This window comes from Moschus berezovskii, chromosome 26 (genome assembly GCF_049115385.1).
Source record: "Moschus berezovskii isolate FMDL1 chromosome 26, NW_MosBer_1.0, whole genome shotgun sequence".
NCBI classification, from domain to species: Eukaryota; Metazoa; Chordata; class Mammalia; order Artiodactyla; family Moschidae; genus Moschus; species Moschus berezovskii.
The window spans coordinates 19,422,085-19,440,330 of NC_142485.1; the positions used below are offsets into that span (position 1 = coordinate 19,422,085).

An 18,246-nucleotide genomic window follows, 5' to 3' on the forward strand; every position below is an offset into this window, starting at 1 on the left:
TAACAGCCTCCCCCATCACTTCCTCAATTCTGCTGCAAGACCACCTCCTGCCCAAATTGACTGGTGTCCCCAGAATCAGGCAGCCTCCCCCACCTACTTGTCCCTTAAAGTTCAACAACCCTTGAGACGGAAGGAAATCTGGTTTCTGTTTCCGCCCAGTTGCTCTTTCCTCATATCAGCCTCACTTCCCTGTTCCTCATCGCTTCCCGCTCTCCCCCCAACCCCCGCCCCCCGCCCTCAGTGAGAGGCACTCTGATCTGGGGCAAGGAGCCTGTAATGATTGAACCCTGAGGGTCAGATCCTTTTAGCTATGGTTTTTCCAGTCATGTATGGATGTGAGAGTTGGACTATAAAGAAAGCTGAGCGCCAAAGAATTGATGCTTTTGAACTGTGGTGCTGGAGAAGACTCTTGAGAGTGTCTTGGACTGCAAGGAGATTCAACCCGTCCATCCTGAAGGAAATCAGTCCTAAATATTCATTGGAAGGACTGATGTTGAAACTGAAACTCCAATACTTTGGCCACCCAATTCAAAGAACTGACTCATTGAAAAAGACCCTGATGCTGGGAAAGATTGAAGGTGGGAGGAGAAGGGGATGACAGAGGATGAGATGGTTGGATGGCATCACCGACTCAATGGACGTGAGTTTGAGTGAACTCCAGGAGTTGGTGATGGACAGGGAAGCCTGGTGTGCTGTGGTCCATGGGGTCACAGAGTCAGACACAATTGAACAACTGAACTGAGGGTCAGATGGACATCTTTGGAATCCAGCCTCCATCCTCACCAGCTGCAAACGTCTGGAGCAAGTTCTGCAATCTCTCCATCTGGGTCTTTATTTACAGATTGAAATAGTTTCCTACTCTCAAAAGTTTTCTGAGAGCCCTAGCTCATCAATGTGACACATAAATGGAACTCAATACTATGCTGGTGTCCTTTATTGGATTATTTATTCTGCCTTGTTGTTAGACCACAGAGCCAGAACCAGGCCAGGGAAGGAGGAGGAGGAAGAAAAGGAAAAGAAGCACCAGAGTGCCCCTACGTGCTCCCACCTGTGAACTGGCCCAGTCACAAAGGCCCAAGAAACACGGTTTCTGGATTTTCCTCTGAAGGTAATGCTGTAAATAAGGTCTCCTGTGACCCCCAGAAGTCACCCCTGTTCTCTCTGGGTTCCTTTACCTACAAGATCTAATCAGGAGAGGGCTGGAGACCCCGAGAAGGAAGCGTCTCTGCCCGAATCCTGTCCCCGTGTCTGCCAGCAGCCACGTCCCTGAGAAGACCCAGACGGCTCCTAGCTCACCCGAGGACTGCAAGGGTGGGGCTGCGTCCCTCTGAGGATGTGGCATTGTGTTTTTCAGAGATGACTTGTGATGGTTAACATTACTTGTCAACATGACTGGATCTGGGGAGGCCCAGATATTTGGTCCAACGTCTTTCTGGGTGTGTCTGGGAGGGATCCCACAGCCGGGCCCCTCCCTCAGTGGCAGTTAGGTCAACCTCCAGGCCGACTGACCTGACTCCCTTAGGGGCACGAGGCTGAACAGATGCCTGGCACCCAGAAAATGGGACAGCTTTCTGGGACAACAGTCACTGTTTTAGCCACTGCTTAGTGACAGTTCTCTGCAGGGTTCAGGAGATGCCACTGAAGTTGGTCCTCCCAGATTTCTTTTTTTTTTTTTAAAGGGACAGGGAAGAAGAGCCCCCTTTATTTATGTGTTTCTTTATTTGTCCACTCCTTGCGGCACGTGTAACTTCCTTGACCAGGGATCGAACCCACACTCCCTGCGGTGGAATCACCTGGAGTCTTAACCACTGGACCCCCAGGGAACCCCCCAGCTTCACTTTTAAGACTCCTGCTTGCCTTAGACTCCTATCCATCCTCTGACCCTGGAATCTTCCAGAGTACACCTTCCGCCAAGGAATGGGGAAAGAGAAAGTTCATTTACCTCCCAATTATTGTAGGCAAGTTTTTATGTCCCAGTTGGAACAGTGCGACCTTCCAACCCAGGGAGACAGAGTTGGAGACAAGAGGAGACAGACAGAGGGAAGCAGAGAGAGCTAAGAGTCAGAGAGATGAACTCAGCTCGTGTGGATGTGGGGGTCTGCCCTTTGCCAGCTCTGCTGTACATGGAAGGGAAGGAAAATGATAAACCTGCCCAGCCCTGCCCTTGGGGCCCTTGGACTCTGGTGGGGATTTGGACGTGCAGGTAAACAAAGTCAAACAAAGACATGCACTAAGTCAGGATAGTCACAAAGGCAGCAGTGAGGGATGGGGCCCGGCTGGCTCAGGGCCCCGGAGCAGGCTGCAGAGAGGGTTGGCACTGAGCTGAGTTCTAAAACCCCAGGTGCCTTTTCTCACTCTCTCCTTTGTAGTTTTATTTTTATTTTTTTTCATTTTATTTTATTTTTTTAAATCAAATAATCCAATTTTTATTTATTTTTTTTTCAAGTTGAACAGACTAAATTTCTTTAAACAAACTTACTTATACTCCAGAGTCCTTTAAAAACTTAATAGCATTTATACATTGAAGGTATTTGATTTTCTTGTAACTAGCACTTCAAATACAACAAGCATTTGACCCAGCACGTAAAACTTTCTACAGTTCATAACTTTTATAAATAAAATAAATTAAATGTACAATGAATAAGTTCTCTGAAATATTTGAATATTTCTGCAGGTTTAGTAACATCATAAAATACATTTCAACTAAAATTCACAAATCTAAAAACCTGTTAGGCATTTTTAGGCGTTTTAAGTTGGAAATTAAGACCAATGTTACATCGTAATATGCCAATTACAAATAGTACTTCAAATAGCAAATACTACAGTTTGTCCCAAACTTTAAAAACTATTCATGCACTCAACACTGAACTATTGATGGCTATGAGAATTGTTTCCTAGCCTTTTTGAAAATTTCAACCCATTTACGTTTAAGGTAATTATTGATAAGTACGATCCCGTAGCCATTTCCTTTATTGCTTTGGGTTCAAGTTTATACACTCTTTCTGTGTTTCCTGTCTATAGAAGATCCTTTAGCATTTGTTGGAGAGCTGAATTCCCTCAGCGTTTGCTTGTCTGTAAAGCTTTTGATTTCTCCTTCATATTTGAATGAGATCCTTGCTGGGTATAGTAATCCGGGCTTTAGGGTATTTTCTTTCATCACTTTAAGTATGTCTTGCCACTCCCTTCTGGGCTGAAGAGTTTCTGTTGAAAGATCAGCTGTTATCCTTATGGGAATCCCCTTATGTGTTATTTGCTGCTTTTCCCTTGCTGCTTTTAATATTTGTTCTTTGTGTTTGATCTTTGTTAATTTGATTAATATGTGTCTTGGAGAATTTCGCCTTGGGTTTATCCTGTTGGGGACTCTCTGGGTTTCTTGGACTTGGGTGATTATTTCTTTCCCCATTTTAGGGAAGTTTTCAACTATTATCTCCTCAAGTATTCTCTCATGGTCTTTCCTTTTGTCTTCTTCTTCTGGGACTCCTATGATTCGAATGTTGGAGCGTTTAACATTGTCCCAGAGGTCTCTAATATTGTCCTCATTTCTTTTAATTCGTTTTTCTTTTTTCGTCTCTGTTTCATTTATTTCTACAATTCTATCTTCTAGTTCGCTTATCCTGTCTTCTGCCTCTGTTACTCTACTGTTTGTTCCCTCCAGAGTGTTTCTGATCTCATCTATTGCATTATTCATTGTATATTGACTCTTTTTTATTTCTTCTAAGTCCTTATTAAATCTTTCTTCCATCTTCTCAATCCTTTTCTCCAGGTTATTTATCTGTAACTCCATTTTGCTTTCAAGATTTTGAATCATTTTCACCATCAAAATTTGAAATTCTTTATCAGGTAAATTCCCTATATCTTCTTCTTTTGTTTGTGTTGGTGGGCAATTATCTTGTTCCTTTACTTGCTGGGTATTTCTCTGCCTCTTCATCTTGCTTATATTGCTTTGCTTGGGGTGGCCTTTCCCTCTTCTGGCAGTTTGTGGAGTTCTCTTTATTATGTAGTTTCTTTGCTGTGTGTGGGGTTGGACGGGTGACTTGTCCAGGTTCCCTGGTTAGGGAAGCATGTGTCGGTGTTCTGGTGGGTGGAGCTGGATTTCTTCTCTCTCCTTTAGAAGACAATGGGCTGCTTTTCTGGGAGCCTGATGTCCTCTGCCAGTATTCAGAAGTTGTTTTGTGGACTTTACTCCACGTTCAAATGTTCTTTTGATGAATTTGTGGGGGAGAAAGTGGTCTCGCCGTCTTATCCCTCCGCCATCTTGTTCCTTCCTCCCCAGAACACTGGATTCTTATATTCCACTTGGTCGTGGAGTATCTCTTCCCAGCTGCTCCAGCAAGGCGCAGCCGCTGTACCTTACCTTGGACGAGGGGTATCTCCTCAAAGCCGCCCCTCCTGCCCCGAATGTGGATCAGCTCCTCTCGGCCCTCCGGTGCCCAAGCAGCCACCGCCTCCTGAACGTGGTACAGCTCCTCTCGGCCACCGCCCTAACCCTGGGCGTGGGGTAGCTCATCTCAGCCACGATTCTGCACGTGGTCGGTTGCGCCAGAGCCGGGCATCTCTTGCGTCTCTCCTTTGTAGTTTTAACACAACAAACATTGTCTTGAGCCCTGGCTGTTGGCCGGGCACTGTGCTGTACTCTTCACTTATTTAATTTAAGAGTCACCCTGATTATTTAACATACGCCAGGTACATCATGCGAAACGCTGGGCTGGATGAAACACAAGCTGGAATCAAGATTGCTGAGGAAAGTATCAATAACCTCAGCTGTGCAGATGACACCACCCTTATGGCAGAAAGCGAAGAAGAACTAAAGAGCCTTTTGATGAAAGTGAAAGAGGAGAGTGAAAAAGTTGGCTTAAAACTCAACATTCAGAAAACTAAGATCACGGCATCTGGTCCCATCACTTCATGGCAAATGATTTTTTAAAAGGTATCATAGATTCAATTTTTGAACACAGAAGACTGTGATTAGGTGGCAAATAGATGGGCAAACAATGGAAACAGATTTTATCTTGGGGGGCTCCAAAATCACTGCAGATGGTGACTTCACCCATGAAATTAAAAGATAGTTGCTCCTTGGAAGAAAAGCTATGACCAACCTAGACAGCATATTAAAAAGCAGAGACATTACTTTGCCAACAAAGGTCCATCTAGCCAAAGCTATGGTTTTTCCAGTGGTCACGTATGGATGTGAGAGTTGGACTATAAAGAAAGCTGAGTGCCAAAGAACTGATGCTTTGAACTATGGTGTTGGAGAAGAGTGAGAGTCCCTTGGACTGCAAGGAGATCCAACCAGTCCATCCTAAAGGAAATCAGTCCTGAATATTCATTGGAAGGACTGATGCTGAAGCTGAAACTCCAATACTTTGGCCACCTAATGCGAAGAACTGACTCACTGGAAAAGACCCTGATGCTGGGAAAGATTGAAGGTGGGAGGAGAAGGGGATGACAGAGGATGAGATGGTTGGATGGCATCATTTACTTGATGGACATGAGTAAGCTCCAGGAGTTGGTGACAGACAGGGAAGCCTGGCATGCTGCAGTCCATGAGGTCGCAAAGAGTTGAACATGATTGAACAACTGAACTGAACTGAACTGAATCAGCAACAAGCCTTCAGGATTGATATTCTTACCATGCCCATTCTACAGATGAGAAAACTGAGGCCAGAAGGCATGATTGGCCAAGAATATGCGGCTGGTAAATCAGAGCCAGAATTTGAACTCAGGCATTTGGGCTCCCAGGCTTTTGTTGAAGCCATTGCTCTACTGATTTTCTGGACATCACAGGAGAGTAAGGCTGAAAGGGTCTTGAGATACCACCTACGTTTGTTTCCCACACCCCGATCCCTTCGACCACAGCAGCACCTATCACCAACAGAGATGCCCATGTCCGTTCATGGAGAGTCAGAGTCAGGTGGTCTGTCGTGAGGCCCCGAGAACAGGTTTTGTTTTTTTTTTAACCAATGACCTGAATGATTTCTCTGCCATTGGCCTGAATGATTTTTCTGACCAGACACTGACCTAATTTCACCTGATTTACTGCTAAATTTTTTAGGTGACAAAAGCAACTCGGAGGAATTAAGAGAAGGGATCAGTTGGGGCTGAGCCAGCCCCAGGAGCGGGGACCCTGGCTCTCTCAGCCTCCTCCTTGCCCTTCCTCCTGCGCTGTTTGAGAGAAGCCTTCTTTAGAAGGAGTTCGAGCAAACATTGCTTTTGCTGGCTCTGACTTCCGAGGTGAAGCTGAAGAACCTCTGTAGATCCAAACAAATTAATTCCCTTTCTGGGTTGGTTCTGAGTCTGTTGGTCCACTGGTGCAGCTGGCGGTCAAACACATCCTGTGGTTTGAGGGCCTCTAAGGGACACTCGGTCACTGCCCAGTCCACCATGGTTCTGAAATTCCCACCATTAGAGTCAAAAAGGCTCTGAAATGCAAATGGGTTACTTAGGAATGCAGGATGCTCATGGCTGCTAGGACGTTTGTTCATCCACAGATCCAAACTTTAAAGAGTTGAGGCTAAGAACAAGCTATACTTTGATAGAGAGTGACAAGAAGGGCCTTCCCTGGTGGCTCAGTGGTAAAGAAAGAAAGAGAGAGAAGTCGCTCAGTCGTGTCCGACTCTGTGACCCCATGGACTGTAGCCTACCAGGCTCCTCCGTCCATGGAATTTTCCAGGTGAGAGTCCTGGAGTGCGTTGCCATTTCCTTCTCCAGAGCGTCGTCCCGACCCAGGGATTGAACCTGGGTCTCCCCCATTGCAGGCAGACGCTTTACCATTTGAGCCACCAGAGAAGCCCCTAGTGGTAAAGAATCCTCCTGACAATGCAGAGACATTTAGTCATCATGCCATGGAGCAACAAAGTCCATGAGCCACAAATACTGAGCCTGTGCTCTAGAGCCTGGGAGCTGCTGGGCCCACATGCTGTAACTACTGAAGCTCTCATGCCTAGAGCCTGTGCTCCGCATCAAGAGAAGTCATGACAATGCGAAGCCCATGCAGCACCACTAGAGAGCAGCCCCCAATCTCTGCAACTAGAGAAAATAGACCACCCAACAATGAAGACCGAGCACAGCCAAAATGAAAGAGAAAGAAGAAGAAGGTGAAAGTTTGAAGTCTGAGTGTTGCCCCAGAGGCAGAGCCAGATGGAAACTACGTTTCAGGGGTTGGGAGGAAGCCTCCAAAGATCGGCCACCACAAAGCAGCAGAGCATAGCTTGGGACCTTACTAGCAGCAGAGTAGACCTTACCAGCTAGTAACTGGTGTGTTTTCTGGTACTCAAGAAATAAATTCCCTTGGATGGAGACAGTACTGATGTATCTACTGTATAATTCTCTATTTGAGTGGCTCACTCTAGAGATTTTCTTGAACAACACACAGACTCTGGGAAAGACTGACTTCAGGTTGTATATTTTTTTAAGCTGAGAACTTGAGAACAATTCCAAATAACACTTGCCTCACACGTGGGTGACAAATAGAGTCAAGGGATTAGATCTGATAGACAGAGTGCCTGAAGAACTATGGACGGAGGTTCGTGATATTGTACAGGAGGCAGTGAGCAAGACCATCCCCAAGAAAAAGAAATACAAAAAGGCGAAATGGTTGTCTGACAAGGCCTTACGAGAGCTGTGAAAAGAAGAGAAGCGAAAAGCAAAAGAGAAAAGGAAAGATATACCCATTTGAATGCAGAGTTCCAAAGAATAGCAAGGAGGGATAAGAAGGCCTTCTTCAGTGATCAATGCAAAGAAATAGAGGAAAACAATAGAATGGGAAAGTCTAGAGATCTCTTCAAGAAAATTAGAGATACCAAGGGAACATTTCATGCAAAGATGGGCTCAGTAAAGGACAGAAATGGTAGGGACCTAACAGTAGCAGAAGATATTAAGAAGGGGTGACAAGAATACACAGAAGAACTATACAAAAAAGATCTTCATGTCCCAGATAACCACGATGGTGTGATCATTCACCTAGAACCAGACATCCTGGAATGTGAAGTCAAGTGGGCCTTAGAAAGCATCACTACGAACAAAGCTAGTGGAGGTGATGGAATTCCAGTTGAGTTATTTCAAATTCTAAAAGATGATGCTGTGAAAGTGCTGCACTCAACATGCCAGCAAATGTGGAAAACTCAGCAGTACCACAGGACTGGATAAGGTCAGTTTTCATTCCAATCCCAAAGAAAGGCAATGTCAAAGAATGCTGAAACTACCGCACAATTGCACTCATCTCACATGCTAGCATGGTATTGTTCAAAATTCTCCAAGCCAGGCTTCAACAGTACGTGAACTGTGAACTTCCAGATGTTCAAGCTGGATTTAGAAAAGCCAGAGGAACCAGAGATCAAATTGCCAACATCCAATGGACCATCGAAAAAGCAGGAGAGTTCCAGAAAAACATCTACATTTGCTTTATTGACTATGCCAAAGCTTTTGACTGTGTGGATCACAACAGACTGTGGGAAATTCTTAAAGAGATGGGAATACCAGACCATCTGACCTGCCTCCTGAGAAATTTGTATGCAGGTCAAGAAGCAACATTCAGAACTGGACATGGAACAACAGACTGGTTCCAAATAGGAAAAGGAGTATGTCAAGCCTGTTAATTGTCATCCTGCTTATTTAACTTACATGCAGAGTACATCATGCAAAATGCCAGCTGAAGCACAAGCTGAAATCAAGATTGCCGGGAGAGATATCAATAACCTCAGATATGCAGATGACACCACCCTAATGGCAGAAAGCGAAGAACTAAAGAGCCTCTTGATGAAAGTGAAAGAGGAGAGCGAAAAAGTTTGCTTAAAACTCAACATTCAGAAAACTAAGATCATGGCATCCAGTTCCATCGCTTCATGGCAAATAGATGGAGAATCAATGGAAACAGTGACAGATTTTATTTTTTTGAACTCCAAAATCACTGCAAATGGTGACTGCAGCCTTGAAATTAAAAGAATTTGCTCCTTGGAAGTAAAGCTATCAGCAACCTGAGACAGCATATTAAAAAACAGAGACATTTGCCAACAAAAGACTGTCTAGTCAAGGCTATGGTTTCTCCAGTAGTCATATGTGGATGTGAGAGTTGGACCATAAAGAAAGCTGAGTGCAGAGGAATTGATGCTTTGAACTGTGGTGTTGGAGAAGATTCTTGAGAGTCCCTTGGACTGCAAGGAGATCCAACTAGTCCATCCTGAAGGAAATCAGTCCTGAATATTCATCGGAAGGACTGATGCTGAAGCTGAAACGCTAATACTTTGGCCACCTGATGGGAAGAACTGACTCATTGGAAAAGACCCTGATGGTGGGAGGGATTGGAGGCAGGAGGAGAAGGGGACGACAGAGGATGAGATGGCTGGATGGCATCACCGACTCAATGGACATGAGTTTGGGTAAACTCCGGGAGTTGGTGATGGACAGGGAGGCAGTCCATGGGGTCGCAAAGAGTCGGACACAGCTGTGCAACTGAGCACAGACACATCCATCCCCTTGCTAGAATGCTAGTATGACACAAGCTCAGATGCTCACAGGAGGCGAACTGGTAAAGTCATGAGTGACACAAGCCAGGTAGGGGCCATTGTGACTCTAAGAGTTTATTTCATATCCAAGCAAATATAATGAAAAAACAAAATAATTTTTTTTTAAACACACATGTCCTCTGCCTCCAAATCTTTTTCCTTAGGCTGGATGTATTCATTTCCTAGAGCTGCCGTACCAAACTTCCACAGATCACAGGCTAAAAGTTCCAGGTATTTATTATCTCTCAGGTCTGAGGCCAGGGGTTTGAGATTCAGGTGTTGGCAGGGCCGTACTCACTCTGAAGTCTCTCTGAGAGAATGTTTCTCGGCCTCTTGCAGCTTCTGGTGGCTCAGGCATTCCTTGGTCTATGGCTGTTTAATGCCAGTCTCTGCCTCCATCTTTCTATTTTAACTTTTTTCCCCTTCATTTTCAAAGACTTTCTTTTTAATTGGAGGATGATTGCTTTACAGTGTTGCATTGGCCTCTGCTGTACAACGACATGCCTCCCTCCTGAACCTCCCACCACTCCCCTACCCCGCGTCTCTAAGCTGTCACAGAGCACTGAGTGGAGCTCCTCGTGTTATACGGCAGGTTCCCACCGGCTTCCTATTTTACACATGGTAGTGTATATACGTCAGTGCTACCCTCTTAATTCATCCCACCTTCTTCCCGCTCTGTGTCCACATGTCTGCTCTCTGCGTCTGCACCTCTATTCCTGCCCTGAGAGCAGGTTCATCAGTACCGTTTTCCTAAATTCCACACATATGCGTTAAGATACGATATCTGGTTTTCGACTTACTTCACTCTGTGTAACAGGCTCTAGGTTCAGCATGGCTCTGCCTCCATCTTCTTTTTCAGGCTCCTGATTCTCATCGCCTTCTCTGTGTGTCTCTCTCCTCTTCTGAATCTCATGATAACAGTTACTTGGACTCAGGACTCGAGGATGATCTTAGCTAGAGGTCCTTACTTTGATTACATCTGCATAGACTCTTTTTCTAATAAGGTTGCATTCACAGGTTCTGGAGGTTAGGACATGGGCTTGGCTTTTGAGGGCCACCATTCAACCCATAACAGACCAGAGTAGAGGGGAAAGGATAAATAAGACACCCTCCATTTGCAGGTGGATCTCAGCCATGTAATTTCCTTTCTCTAATTTCTAAGAGTAATTTGCCTGCTCATTTGTTCTTTCACTCTTATTGGCCACATCTCTCCTTAAAACTTCTGCATCGACATCTGTGGTCAGCATATGCGAACTAAGGATTCAGGATACCTTGAGCGCTAAAGTCCTTTTTAAAAAATATTTGCTTATTTCTTTGGCTGTACCGATTCTTAGCTGCAGCATATGAGATCTTCGTTGCAATATGCGAAATCTTTCATTGTGGTATGTGGGATCTAGTTCCCTGACCAGGCGTTGAACCTGGGCCCCCTGCATTGTTAGCTCGGAATCTTAGCCACCGGACCAGCAGGGAAATACTGGGAAGCTACAGTCTTGACTCACATTCTTCATTGATCCCGGCATCCCTCATCACTTTTCATATGTATGGAGCAGAACATCTTTCTACCTTTGAGTCCATTCTCTACTCTTTCCTTCCCCCAAACTCTCTCCCAACCATTAATACCAGGACTGTCTCGTCCTCATTCCAGAAGGGCTCCTGACACACTGTAGCCAGCATCAGAATTACCAGGTGGATCTGTTCAAGCACAGATGTCTGGCCTCGACTCCCAAAGTCCCCGATTCAGCAGACCTGGGGCAGGGCTGAGCGTTTGCATTTTTCCCAGGTGGTGCTGATGCTGCGGGTCACCATGCCAAGCACTGCTCTAACTCTGCACCATTCTCCTCTCCCTTCTGGTCGTGTGCACTTATCACGTCACCCCACAGGAAGACCACACCTACCATCCTCTGCTCCCTAAGGTCACTTCCTCAAACCCATCTGTTGGAGTTACCTCCACACAACTGGGCTTCCTAGGTGCGCAGTGGTGAAGAATCTGCCTGTCATTGCAGGAGACACCAGGTTTGACCTCTGGGTCAGAAAGATCCCCTGGAGGAGGAAATGGCAACCTTCTGCAGTATTCTGGCCTGGGAAATCCAAGGAAAGAGGAACCTGGCGGGCTACAGTCAATGGATCCGGCTTGCATCCTCCACCCATGGACTCCCACCTAACCATTTCACACCTTCAGTGTCGATCAAAAACCTTTCCTCTGTTTCTCCACCCTCCTACTTCTTCAAGTCAAAGCTGAAGAAACCCACGTATGTAACTTGGACGTATAATCGGAAAACAGGAAAATCTGGTTCCCAGCAGGGAAGGTGGCAGCCTTGGTGATAAACCTGACTTTGTTGTTGCTATTCAGTCGCTAAGTCGTCTCTGACTCTTTGCGACGCCACGGACTGCAGCACGCCAGGCTTCTCTGTTCTCCATCTCTCCTGGAGTTTGATCAGACTCATGGCCATTGAGTCGGTGATGCTGTCTAACCATCTCATCCTCTGCTGCCCCCTTCTCCTTTTGCCTTCGATCTTTCCCAGCATTGGGGTTAGATATTCTCGATGGACTAAGCAAGCGGGCAGTCTGGGGCTGGCCCCAGCCCAGTCTGGAACAATTACAGAGAAAACATCCAACCCCATGTCCACTCCCTCCTCCACCCACGCTCCTTCTGTCCTCACCAGACCCACGTGCCCCAGAGGGCCGCAACCCGTCTCCAGGGTGAGCGTCCAGATGCCAGGAGACTGTCTTCCCAGGATGTTGAGCAACACTTGGTAAAGTATTTCCAGCATTCATGCACTCCCCCAATGGCCTGCAAGACATTTTCTCGAAGGAATTTCAACACACATAACTAGCGCTTTGTTCCAATGTGAATGAGGGTTTGTCCGGGTGCCACTGTTTCACCATACAGGAGATTAGCAAACATGAGCCAAAGCCTCTTAGCAGCCACATTACAGGCTTAACAATCTTTCTTCATATTATGCACAAATGTCAAATGGGTCTAGAAAAAAAATCAAGGGTGTGGGGGGTGGGTGGGAAGGTGTCAGTCCTTTTCAGAGAGCTAATTAATCTAGACAATCTGCTGTTATAGACCCTTTTAATGTCAAGTGCCCACTGTCAGTTTTGCTAAAGATGGTTTGAGCTAAGTGTGAACTGTGTACTTTGGTCTGAATCCTGCTAACAGTGTGTTGATCAAAAGCTCATCACACTTTCCCCTTCTGGCCACATAAGTGAAATTAAAAAGAAATCATAAGAAGAAGTCAAGTGCTAATGGTTCTAGTTTACATATGGCTCCTGTGTGCCAAGTAGACAGTTGACTTCTTAGTGAATGGAGACCCAAATGGAAGGGAAGCTCTAACTTGGGGCTGGGTTGATGGAGTATAAGGGACCCTGGGAGGGTGGGTTGGAGGTCTGAGACAGGGCTGACACATATCTAAGTTTCTTGTCCTGTAGTCTTAGAAAGCTTTATTGAGGAATCTATAGTAGTTTGGTAGGGCTTCCCTGGTGGCTCAGACTATAAAGAATCCACCTGCAACGTGGGAGACCTGGGTTTGATCCCCAGGTTGGAAAGATCCTCTGGAGGAAGGCATGGCAACCCATTCCAGTATTCTTGCCTAGAGAATCCCACGGACAGAGGAGCCTGGTGGGCTATGGTCCACGGGGTCACAAAGAGTCTGACATGACTGAGCGACTAAGAACAGCACAGCATAGTAGTTTGGTAGGGCTGCCATAACAAAGTACCACAGACTAGGTGGATTAAACAACAGAAATTTATTTTCACAAGGTTCTGGAGGCTCAAAGTTCAAGATCAAGGTGATTTCTTCAGAGGTTTCTCTCCCAGGCTCACAGGTGGCTCTGTGTCCTAGTCGGCTCTTCACATAGAGATCCCATTCATACTGGCTTAGGGTACATTTCTATGATGTAAGTGTACTTAATTACCTCTTTAAAGACCTTATCTCTAAATAGAGTCACATTTTGAGGACTAGGGGTTTAAATTTCAACATACTAGTTTTGGGAGGACACACTTCATCCCATAAGTGTATGATTCATTTAAAACATTTATGACACTTCATTGATTGTATGATGTATTTTGTTTCACATTTTAACATCTGGGAAATCAGGCCCCATCTAACAATCATGGTGTTCAGATATTGGTGGATATTTTTCTGTATTAGTGGTGCATGAAGTAAAGGTACGCCTTACAATGGATGGTATCTTGGATTTGATGAAGTGTAAAACTCAAAAGCCTCTTGAAGAAAGTGAAAGAGGAGAGTGAAAAGGTTGGCTTGAAGCTCAACATTCAGAAAACAAAGATCATGGCATCTGGTCCCATCACTTCATGGGATGTAGATGGGAAAACAGTGGAAACAGTGTCAGACTTTATTTTGGGGGGCTCCAAAATCACTGTGGATGCTGATTGCAGCCATGAAATTAAAAGACACTTACTCCTTGGAAGGAAAGTTATGACCAACCTTGATAGTATATTAAAAAGCAGAGACATTACTTTGCCAACAAAGGGCTGTCTAGTCAAGGCTATGGTTTTTCCAGTGGTCATGTATGGATGTGAGAGTTGGACTGTGAAGAAAGCTGATCGCCGAAGAATTGATGCTTTTGAACTGTGGTGTTGGAGAAGACTCTTGAGAGTCCCTTGGACTGCAAGGAGATCCAACCAGTCCATTCTAAAGGAGATCGGTCCTGGGTGTTCATTGGAAGGACTGATGCTAAAGCTGAAACTGCAATACTTTGGCCACCTCATGCGACGAGTTGACTCACTGGAAAAGACTCTGATGCTGGGAAGGATTGGGGGTGGGAGGAGAAGGGGACGACAGAGAATGAGATGGCTATATGGCATCACCGACTCGATGGACATGAGTTTGAGTGAATTCCGGGAGTTGGTGATGGACAGGGAGACCTGGCGTGCTGTGATTCATGGGGTTGCAGAGAGTCGGACATGACTGAGCGACTGAAATGAACTGAACTGAACTGAATAGTCCTCACAATACACCACTGAATTAGCTACTATTTTTGCCCCTATTTTATAAATTAGGAGAGTGAGGTGTACAGGTTAAGCAAGTTCCCCCAAGGACACCTCACCCAAATCCTAAACATTCATTCCTAATTCATTCCTGATTTCTCTTCCCTCTTCAACCCTTCTGTCTCATCCCACTCTCGGCTGATGACCTTGCTTCTTATTTCCTGAGATGACTTACGTGTGCAGGAGAGGACCACAGACCCTACCAACCCATCTACCTCCTCCCACATCTGCACTAAGGACCTTACCTCCCACCTGGTGTGGATGGAGTGGGACTGGGGAGTGGGTGGCTGAGATGAAGGAGAGGAGGTCACAGGACTGGAAAGGCCAGGGTGGGGGAAAGACCATGTATGTATAGGAACCCAGAAATCACCAAACATTCAGATTAGAGAAAGATCAAAAAGAGTACCAGCAAACCAGGAGCTAAAAAACCTAAGATATAAGGGGGAAGTGACCCCATTAATCCAAGTCAGCAGCATTGAAGGGTACTGAGTGACACAAGCTGATATGAAAGTCAAAGCTGGTGATCTGTAGCGAGGAGAGTAAGAAAGGCCCTTAAGGGTTCAGGGGGATCGTAGCAAACACTGAACTCTCCTCTAGGCCTGGGGCTGCGAAGACTACAGGAGAAACACAGTCACTTCTTGAGGGGCTCCTGGGGAAGCCCATCCTCAGGGGAGATTCAGGCAGAGGAGAGATGATGGTATGTGGGATTTTGCTGATGATGGACGAGGAATTGCGGAGACACGGTAGAAAAGTTTCAAGAGTTCAGAAGTGGAAAAAGACGGAGATAGAATAGCGGGTACTCAGAACCTATAGGGATTAGAGGGAGGGAGATGGGGAATGACCTGAGAGGCTGAAGCTTCTTAGGATAACCTGGGATGCAGGGCAGGCTGAGATGATTCCTACTGGACACAAGACAAATAGACTAAGTCCCCTCCATACGAACAAGTTTCATTCACTCCGAGAGCACATCTTAAGTCCAATCTGAAAGTCCAACAAAGTTAGCTTAGGTACCCAGCTAACACAATCAGTTATATAGCACTTATTGTAATAGGTTTGGGCTTCCCAGGTGGCAGTAGGGATGAAGAACACACCTGCCAAGGCAGGAGATGCAAGAGACACAGTTTCCATCCCTGAATCAAGAAGATCCCCAGGAGGAGGGCATGGCAACCTGCTCCAGATATTGCCTGGAGAATCCCATGGACAGAGGAACCTGGTGGGCCACAGTCGATGGGGTTGCAAAGAGTCAGACACAACTGAAGTGACTTAGTACATAATAGACTTATAATACTTTTCACAAAAATAATGCATACATTAAAACAAAAAATAGAGAAAACATTTTTAGTCTTATGTATAGTACCTTAAAGGTACAGTAGTACAGTACAACAGCTGGCATACTGGGGCTGGCATGCACATTTGCATCTTTGAAAGTTTGCAACTTGAAGGTTCTTATGTAGGAAATTACTTTATTGGTGATGAAGCTGTAAATATTGAATGGTAGGGAGGGGTGAGGCCCTCAGGCCCCCTCTGGAGCCCCAGGATGGTAGAATAGAAGGCTTAGGGAGGCCAGGTCTTAATTCCTGAGCTTGGGGATCATTCTTAGTATTTGTAAGTGACTCTGAGTTTGTATATGAAGTTCTAGACATTTGAAGAAGCTGTGTTACTCCAAAACCAAGTCTTCTCTTGACCTCTGTCAGTAGAGAATGGAAGATTTGTTGTGTGTTTTTTTTAATGAATTTTGCAAATAGTATTAACCTCATTATATCTGATGGAATAAAAAATAATAAGAATGTTGAAGGTCCTTGTAAGATGAGGTGGAATTTCCAATGAAACTAATATAGAAATAAGAATATTGACAGTGGTGAGAAAATGTCAAATGTTGGTGGTTTGGAGACACTTTGAACTTGAGAACAACTAGATCTAAGAAGGATCTGAAAACCAAAGTGAAATAGTGGTTTTCAGGGGCTGCGGGGGAGGGAGAAATGGGGAGTTGTTAAGCAACGGGCATAAAGTTTCAGTTAAACAAGATGAATAAGTTCTCGAGATCTGACATGCAACATTTATTTACAGTCAACAAGATTGTTTGCTCCCCTGGTGGTTCAGATGGTAAGGAATCTGCCTTCAATACGGGAGACCCAGGTTCAGTCCTTGGGTCAGGAAGATCCCCTGCAGAAGGAAATGCAACCCACTCCAGTATTCTTGCCTGGAGAATCCCGTGAACAGAGGAGCCTGGCCGGCTACAGTCCGTGAGGTCGCCCAGAATTGGACACAAATGAAGCGACTTAGCATGCACGTACCATAATAAAATAAAATTCTAACAAAAGAATAACATTATAAATCTAACCTGTTCATAAGTAAAGAAACTTCAGTACACTCTGTATGCTCACTGGTCAATATTTGGATGTACTACGTCCAGCATATAAGATGCAGATAATAGAACTTAGGTATTATTGCAAGTCAACTTTAATTCCACATAACTTGCTCCTCTACATTACTTTCTGATGTAAATGCAATAAAAGGAAGAGAAGAAAACCTGTTTAGATGATAAAACTCTGACCTCAAAGCACTTATTGTAAGAATCCTACAGTGATGAATTGAAAATCAGGATCTAAGGAAATCAGCTGATCCAATGGCCTCATTCTTCCATTTCAGAGGAGAGTTTACGCTCACAGGATACTTGTATATCATTTTGTGAGAGGGCTTCCCAGGTGGTGCTAGTGGTAAAGAACCTGCCTGCCAATGCAGGAGACATAAGAGACTGAGGTTTGATCCCTAGGTTAGGAAGATCTCCTAGAGGAGGATATGGCAGTTCACTCCAGTAGTCTTGCCTGGAGAATCCCATGCGTAGAGTCTGGCTGGCTACAGTCCATAGGGCAGCACAGAGTCAGATACAACTGAAGTGACTTAGCATTTTGTGAGATCTTAGTTGTCTTTTGTTTAAATTACAAGTGCCTTCCTCTCGAAAGAAAGTGTTAGTCGCTCAGTCGTGTCTGACTCTTTGCAACCCCATAGACTATAGTCTGCCAGGCTCCTCTGCCCATGGGATTCTCTAGGCAAGAATACTAGAGTGGGTTGCCATGCCTTCCTCCAGGGGATCTTCCTGACCCAGGGACTGAATATGTGTCTCCCACACTGTGGGCATATTCTTTACCATCTGAGCCACCAGGGAAGCCCCCTGACTCTGTGACACCTGTTTAGACATCCCAGCTCTCTGGTTTACGTATCTCATAACAGTGATTAAAAATTAATTGTGTCCTGGTTTCTTTAGTTATAAACCTATATTTTTTCCCTGATAAGCTAAGGAGACGTACCCACGTCCCTAGCTCTTTGCTTAGTGCCCAGTGCATATTAGGGCTAAAAAGAAAAAAATGCCTGTTGCCCTGAACTTGAGATTTCACAGGTAGAAGCCCAAGTAAATAAGGTCAGAACTACATAGTGCAACTTTAGGAGGCTGGAAGTCTCCTTTTCTTCGCAATGGTTCTGGGGCAAGATTCCAATACCCACTACTCGATTTATTCAGAGTATCAGCACCAATACTACGGTTCCCCAGGAGCAGCCCAGTTTATGGTCAGTAAGGAAGGGCAGAGGCAAAGACGGTTCAACCAGAGGGAAACTTCAGAGGAAGGAAATGGGCTACAGAGAAGATAAGAGCGCAACCTCGTAACTGTATAATTAACTTGCAAGTCATCTTAAACCATCCTCCACCCCACTACTCAATTCTGTTGCCCCATAATT

At 45.2% G+C, this 18,246-nt stretch overlaps 1 long non-coding RNA gene across 1 annotated transcript; it reads left to right on the forward strand.

Annotated features, from left to right (window-relative positions):
* Positions 1-266: 266 nt before the first annotated feature.
* Positions 267-17,070, forward strand: LOC148773752 (uncharacterized). The gene is made up of 3 exons (XR_016036502.1): positions 267-1,108; positions 11,504-12,253; positions 16,582-17,070. It is a non-coding gene; the product is annotated as an uncharacterized LOC148773752 (long non-coding RNA).
* Positions 17,071-18,246: the final 1,176 nt, after the last annotated feature.